Source organism: Phoenix dactylifera, chromosome 4, assembly GCF_051530095.1.
Source record: "Phoenix dactylifera cultivar Ajwa chromosome 4, Ajwa_hap1_PhDact_Kaust_v1.1, whole genome shotgun sequence".
Lineage (NCBI taxonomy): Eukaryota > Viridiplantae > Streptophyta > Magnoliopsida > Arecales > Arecaceae > Phoenix > Phoenix dactylifera.
In genome coordinates, this window is record NC_143193.1 from 46,684,259 (window position 1) to 46,691,956 (window position 7,698).

General features: G+C 39.1%; 1 pseudogene across 1 annotated transcript; it reads right to left on the minus strand.

The window, feature by feature from the left end:
- Positions 1–1,339: 1,339 nt before the first annotated feature.
- On the minus strand, positions 1,340–6,318 carry LOC148714114 (uncharacterized; annotated as a pseudogene). The gene is made up of 2 exons (XR_016400428.1): positions 3,310–6,318; positions 1,340–1,748 (listed from the first exon to the last, which is right to left on the minus strand). The product of XR_016400428.1 is annotated as an uncharacterized LOC148714114 (transcript).
- Positions 6,319–7,698: the final 1,380 nt, after the last annotated feature.

A 7,698-nucleotide genomic window follows, 5' to 3' on the forward strand; every position in this document is an offset into this window, starting at 1 on the left:
TTGAGGTGTAGTTGCTCATGGAAAAAAAAATGTACATGTGATGGAATGACATTATGTCTTGACTAATTCCAAACCAGAATTTAATGGTAATTAACCAAAAGCCAAACCAGTGGGGGCCAATCTGGTCAAATTTTTCTTTGGATGCAAGGGCAGTACAAAAATCAATACATAGACAATGAAAACTACCATATAATCTGATTGGGAGAATATTGGTCATCTTGACCTCGGGCTGTTCTGATCTTGCTCACCTCAGCCTTAACCATGGTGAATGACTTCGGCATTGTCCGACGTGTTATGCTGGCTGGTCCAGTCGCAGAATAACACCAAAAGTCATTAAACGAGCGGCAATTATGGTCTCAACAACGGTCGATCCAGCTCGGCCATGATACACAATCAACCCAACTAACATCGGAGATATATTGCAAGGAGCTGTTACGTGCAATTATCGTGCCTCCCGATGAATAAGGTAACGAAATACTCACCCGATTCTATGTATAAGGGTGACCAGAGGACTCTCAAGTAAGCATGCTCGAACAGTCTCCCACTCGAGCACTCTCCCACTCTCATTCTTTCTCTCCTACTCCCACTGTTGCTCTAAATCTCCACTAACTTAAGCATCAAAGGGTCGCCTGCAAGAAACTTTCCAGCAAGTGGACGTCCATGTAGGTCGTGCTTACTTTCCAGAGTGGTAACTTTGGTCTGTCGAATCCTAGAAGCTACTCCTCAACTCTTGACCGACATGCCTGGCACTTTGGTAATTAGGCTCTATTAATTAGGGTCAATGGAATCAAACCCCCAATTGGTGGCAAAGGGTGCTACCAACTGTTCAAGTGCTCGGTGGTACGCCCTAAAATTGATAATGATTGTGGACTTTAAAATATAACCGATGTCATGGAACTCAAACTCAAAACCTTCCAAAAATTTGCCACATTTATCTTGATTCATCCATATTTTTGTTGGACCTTGTCCAATTTTTACTCTTCTTAAAAGAACAAAAATCTTGATTCATCTATGTGTTGAACATATACTTGATTTAATCAAGATGGGGCAAGAAAAAAGAAAATTGAGCCCAAACGCTTTTCTTCTGTCGGATTCTTGAAATTTATTTTATTCATAGACGTTGAGACTACTCTCCACTTGAATAACATCGTTTGCTCTTTTCTGAAAACTTCAAATTACTCTCAAGCAATGGTAGCTTAATTAAGTACATAATATGATGACAAGGCACCCTTATTTGTGACAAGGAATATTAAAAAGAAGTAAAAGAACTTAGAAAATGTGCAATAGCTACAACAGGCTTTTTTATTAAACATACCTGAATATAGTAGTGCATTCCCATTCATTCAGGCAAATTTGCTCCCTCTTCAATAATTTCGACTACTGATAGCATTTCTTTGGCGGCACGAACTTTGGTGGTGACATCTTGCATTCTCGGTCGTTCATTCGGTGATTCCTTGGCACACAGGAGACCAATTCTAATCAATGAAATTACGCATCTCCTCAGTTGCATTCTACTAAAATCTTCATATCTAATATTGCCATCAACTTCTTCACTTTCATCTTGCAAAATTTGCGGATCCAAAATCTCCATGATTCTTTCTGAGAAAGCCATATCGACAAATTTATGAAGGTTTAAGCCATCCTTAAACATGTCATTTGTAGGCTCTTTCCTATAAGCATCTCTAGCAATAGTATTCCATAGCTATACACGTCTCCCTCTGTGGATATTTGGCTGCCCATTGCATATTCTGCATTTTAATGGCACATTTAATTATATAAAAAATGATACGCACAAACACAGGATATTGCTTAAGAAAGAAAATTTTAAAAAAATGAAAATTCGAAAATTGGCAGGGATGGAGCCAGGAATTTCATAGAGGAGTCAAAGTGTACATTTATTAGATAATAAATGTTTAATAGAGTACCGAAATTAATTGATTCTAATTTTATAATATTATTTCAAAAGATTATTGGTAGAAAAAGAAAATTGAGAGGGGAGGAGCTAGATTTCATTTGGGGGCTTATGATTAATTTAAAGAAAGACAATAAATGCTTAAAAGAGTATTAAAATTTGTTGATGAAAATTATTTATTATGATTGGGAAATTTTAAAAGAATAAATAAATTTTTTTTTGTGCTAATAACAATTGCATGCATAAAAAAATAATCTATTCCAAGACCCAAAATTTGGGTACAGAAAAGATATAAGGAATCTTTTATTTCAATGCTTCATGGGGCAAAAAATAAAAGATTAAACTACTCTAAAAATAAGTTATTTTTTGCCATACCATGTTGCTTTACGGTTCATTTTTATTTTGCCCCATGAAAAAATTAATTGAACGTACCATGTTGGAAGACTAAATGGGGTTTGAAATAGACGTTTTAATTTCTTAAGATAACTAAGCAAAAGCTAGCTACTACGTGGGAGATCTAGAAATTATCATATTTATTCCAAAAAATTAGCTGTATTTTCAATTTGATCCTTGAATTTCTACTGAAAAAAGAAAGAAGTAGATCTAGTATAGTACATCTAGTGCATGGAATACAAAATATTTCTATCCATAAATAATCAAGAATCACAAATCGTCCAAGTACCAACTTTAATTTCGTACATCATTTGCTGACAATTGGTTGGGTATGCTCCAATGCTATCAGCAATTATAATTGTTGGAGGAAGATTTAATCAACAATGAAAATGGCATGAAAAAAGTGTGGTTCTGCAAGGACCTAGGACTAATGAATCTAGCTAGCTTTTTTTGAGTGAAATCCAAAGTTGTTGAAAATAGTATGAGAGCAGATCAACCTAGCCTACGTAGATTAGGGGTTGTTATAGTGTGGCACTTTTTGGGGTTTACTAAGAGCCAATTGTGGTGCACGCTTGCACTTAAGATTAAATCCTTAATTTGGTGAGAAAGTTGAAACTTAAATGGAGTATAAGAGACTTCGTGCCGGTATGTATTCATTTCAATATTGGTTATACACTAGAAAAATCTTAGATAATGTTAAGCAATCTAAATAACATCTGCAAACAAGTCTTTGTAGGCTGGAGCCTGAGTCAATGCATGTTCTCTCAGGTTAATTATTTTTTTATGAGACTTTGGCGGGGACGCTTGCCTCCAAAAAGAAATCAATGCCCAAAGACTGCATGTCGTCCTTAGCTTTTTTATGGATAGTGGTTTTGTATATGAGAAGGGTTTAGGCTGCTACTAGATCCGTAGCATCTATATTTAAATTATGGATATGAAAATTTCCCTCAGAAAAGAAATTATTGAGGCGAAAATAATAAGATGAGAGTATATGTGATTCTTACCTGGTGCAACATATCCAATCGTTCCTTTTATCCCCATTAAGCTTGTTGAATTTTCGGATGCCGTGGAGCCCGAAGTAGAGAGGAACCTTGCGAGCCCAAAATCACCCAAGTGGGCAGTCATGTCATTGTCCAGAAGAACGTTGCTTGGCTTTAGATCACCGTGAATCGCTGGCACTGCAATGCTGTGATGTAGATAATACAGAGCAGAAGCCACATCAAGGGCAATGTTCAACCTCTGTGTCAGGTTTAACTTTCTTGTCTGATGACACTCTTGAGCTTTAGGATGCAACCACTCATCCAAACTCCCATTAGGCATGTAGTCGAAGATTAGAGCTTTGAAATCATTACCAGTAGAGTCCACACTCGAGCATGAAGTGATGATTCTAACAAGATTCCTGTGACGAATATTTCTTATGATTTCACATTCGGCTTTAAAACTCTTCAGAGCTCCAACTAGTTGAATGTTGAATACCTTCACGGCAACGAACTTCTCTTCACAATCCAATCTCCCTTTATATACAGATCCAAAATTTCCAGCACCCACCAAATTGGCTGAAGAGAATCCACCGGTAGCTCTGAAGATATCAGTGTAAGATATTATTTTGAACCCATCTTCCAGGGAGGGCACAGATGGAGATTTTTCACGTCCCTTTCTCAGTTGCAAAAAAATTACCAGAAAACACAAGAATAAGATTGCCGCAACAACTGCAATAATTATGATTATTATCTTGGATAGATTTCTTTCGGAGGCTTGGACAGAGCATGGTGGTAGTTGCAACTTTGGATCACCTCCACAAAGCCTCTTGTTCCCATCGACAAAAATCTCACTTGAATTGCCAAAGACGCCATCCTTAGGCACTTCGCCTTCGAAGTCATTGAATGACAAATTTAGATACTGCAAAAACCTAAAGGACCCGAAGAATTCTGGAATTCGCCCGGACAAGTGGTTTCGAGAAAGATCCAGCTCCTCGACTCCTCTTAAGCTCACGAAGGATTGGGGAATGTTTCCTTGAAAGAAGTTGCCTTCCAAGCGAAGGTATTCCAAATGCTGACAAGCACCGAGAGTGCCAGGAATTTCACCTGACAACCGGTTATTGGAGACATTTAAGCAGTCGAGGTTGATCAAGCCACCCACCTCCATGGGAACGGACCCAGTGAGATTATTATGCGACAAATCCAGAGCTCGTGTTAGTGAGGATAGAGCAACAAGTTCCTTCGGTAGGGATCCAGAAAGTGCATTATGAGAAAGATTTAATATATTTAAATATCCACAGTATCCGAAGCTTGCAGGGATGTTGCCGCTCAATTCGTTCTCTTGCATGTAAAGCTCGCTTAACTGGGTGAGGTTTCCTATGGAAGATGGGATGGGCCCTGAAATTTTGTTCCTATACATGCCTAGGAGATTTAAGTTCCGAAGCCTTCCAAAGGTAGGAGGGATACTTCCTGTAAAAAGATTATTATCTAGAAATAGAACGGTAAGGTTGACAAGGTTTCCAATCTCAATAGGTATGGTCCCAGATATTTGGTTTGCTCCTACCACCAGCTTTTCTAGCCGTGTAGAGAGATTGCCTACTGATGCCGGGAGAGTGCCTCCAAGCTTATTGTCTTCCAGAAACAACCTTTCTAAAAGGCTACAATTGGTCAAGGAGGAGAGCACGCTCCAAATATTGCCTTGGAGCTGATTCTCCCCAAGATTTAGCTCGACTAAATTTTTCAGGGATCCAACACTGGAGGACAGTAATCCGTTGAACGAGTTTGTGGATAGATCGAGCATTTGAATATTTGAAGCATTGTACAATGAAGCTGGGATAGTTCCTTGAAATAGGTTGGATTGCATGATCAGAAATTGGAGGTTTGGAAGGGTGACGCCTATGCCTGGTGGCAGGGTCCCGAAGAGCCGGTTCGTGCCCACACCCAAAAAAGCTAGTGACGAGAGGTTGTAAAGAGGTGGCGGCAGTCTTCCGGACAAGTTGTTTATGGATAGATCGATCTCTTCTAAGCCCGGAATCTTGCCTAAGCTTTCTGGAATACTTCCCTCCAAGTTGTTTTCAGCGAGGTAAAGATACAGGAGGGAGGAGAAGTTTCCCAACGATGGCGGGATGCTTCCTGAGAGTGAGTTAGATGTCAAACCAAGATAGAAGAGGGGAGAAGCACGGATCATTAGAAAGGATGGTATCCCACCTGTCAGTTTGTTGTCAAAAAGATCGATGTCTTGGAGGGAGGAACTGTTAAAAAGTGAACGCGGGATTTCTCCCGTGAGACTGTTGCTTGAAAGATCAACAACAATAAGGGATGAGCTATTTGCAAGAAAAGGTGGGATGCCTCCTGTAAGACCATTATTTCGTAGACGAACGGCAGTGAGGGAGGGGCTACTCCCCAGCAGAGTTGGGATGCTACCTGTAAGATTGTTGTTGCTGGCACTCAGTATTTGGATCTTGCGATGGGAGCTGAACTCCCTGGGTATCTCTCCTTCAAGCATGTTGTTCGTTATGCTCAGGCTCTTGAGGTTGGGGCAGTGACTGAGATTGGATGGAATCTCTCCTTCAAGTGAATTTGTGCTAAGGTTGAGGTATTCAAGCCGAGGAAGAAGGCTGAGCTCTTGCGGGATTCGTCCTTGGAGTTGGTTGTTTGGGAGGTTGATTCGTCTAAGGAAGGTGAGGTTGGCCATGGAGGGTGATATAGGACCAGCGAGGCCCTGGGAGTCGAGATCTAAGGCGGTGACCCGTAGCGGGTGCCGCCGGCTGCCGCAAGTGATGCCCCACCAGTTGCAGAAATGGAGGGATTCGTTGTTCCATGAGGCCAAGGATCCCAGGGGATCGGACAGCAGAGACTTGAAGGATACAAGGGCCTGCCAGTCAGTGAGGTTCTTTGAGGTGGTAGTAGCAGCGGATGCAGGGTGAAGGGAAAATGAGATGGAAGAGAAAGCAAGAAAGACGAAAACAAATGGCCAAAATGAATTCGAACTCGGAGCATGCGAGAGAGGCATCCTTGGATTTTGGGGGGAATGCGCAACCCAAGGCTCTTCTTGCTGCCATTCCACTGCCCAAGCCACCCTATATATAGATTTTTTTCATTTTTGATAAGATCCTGTATATGGTCTTGGTTACCATTCTTCGTCATCTCTATATTCTGGTTTCGACTAGGACAGCTTGACCTTCAAGAGAGGGGTTGGTTATAAAAGTCATGTTGAAAATTCCTCCATTAGGCGAATTCTTTGCGCCGTATACTTATTCTACCAGCACCATGTAAGTTCAGTTCTTGTCCGAAAAAGACACACACACACACACACACACACACACACACACACACACACATATATATATATAACCTGATATCATGTTTTCATACTTTGGAAATGCAATCAACTCGTCGGGGGGTTTGACAGAATGGATTTTACTAGACGGTTACTCACTTCGGGTCCGACTTCGATGCCGTGTCTGCTACCAAAACAAAAATGATTTAGCAAAACAGTTATGCACCTCAACAAGCAAAACGGTGCAAAGTAGTTGAGCCGCTTTTTTGTTTCTTAAAACAAAATTTATATTGAAGAACCTAACAATAACGAGCTAGCTGAAAGCTAGCGCTGTTTTCCAAGCCAGAAGACAAAAAAGTAGAAAAACGCAGCCTTAATTCAATGAAAGATTTTTGTCAAAAAAAAAAAAAATCTGAAGTCAGACAACGTCCTTTTCATGCTGTCTTCGACTAGCTATCAACTCTGCATGGTCCCACGAGTGGAGATAAATAAAAGAAGGAAGAAAAAAAGTGATTACTCCGGTTTCTATTTCCACTTCGCTTTATTGATGACAAGACACCCCAACCGTTCTTTAATTTTCGAGTATAATTCTCTAGCTTTTGCCATTGGTCTCATTTGCTTCGCAAAGAAGAAAAAAAAAAAAAGGTCAACAAAAAAATTAAAAATATTATTTTATTTATTTATTTTTTTATGTTTTTTGAAAAAAATTATGGATAACATAAAAAAGCTACTTATCTGACGGTAGAAAATTGGAATTCTTTTTTGTTTCAAAAGTACCCATCAAAATTCATAAGTAAGGTCTTTTTCTTTATTAAAGATATAATAGATATTTCATACAATTTTTCTAAGAAAATAAACATTTAACAAAATATAATCACTCTGAAATGTACCACTTTTCCATAATCAACCAAATATGCCAAAACCATTTTTTTAAGTATTATATTTTTAGAAATCACCAAAAAAATAAAAAAATTTAATTTAGTTAGAAGTATTTAAAAAAATTAAAAAATGTTGAAAAAAGATCTTTATACTTTATAAAAAAAATCGTGGAGGACAAATAAAAACTACTTTCCTACCGGTTGGAAATTGGAATTATTTTTGTTTTAAAAGTACTCTTAAGTCATCAAAATTCATAG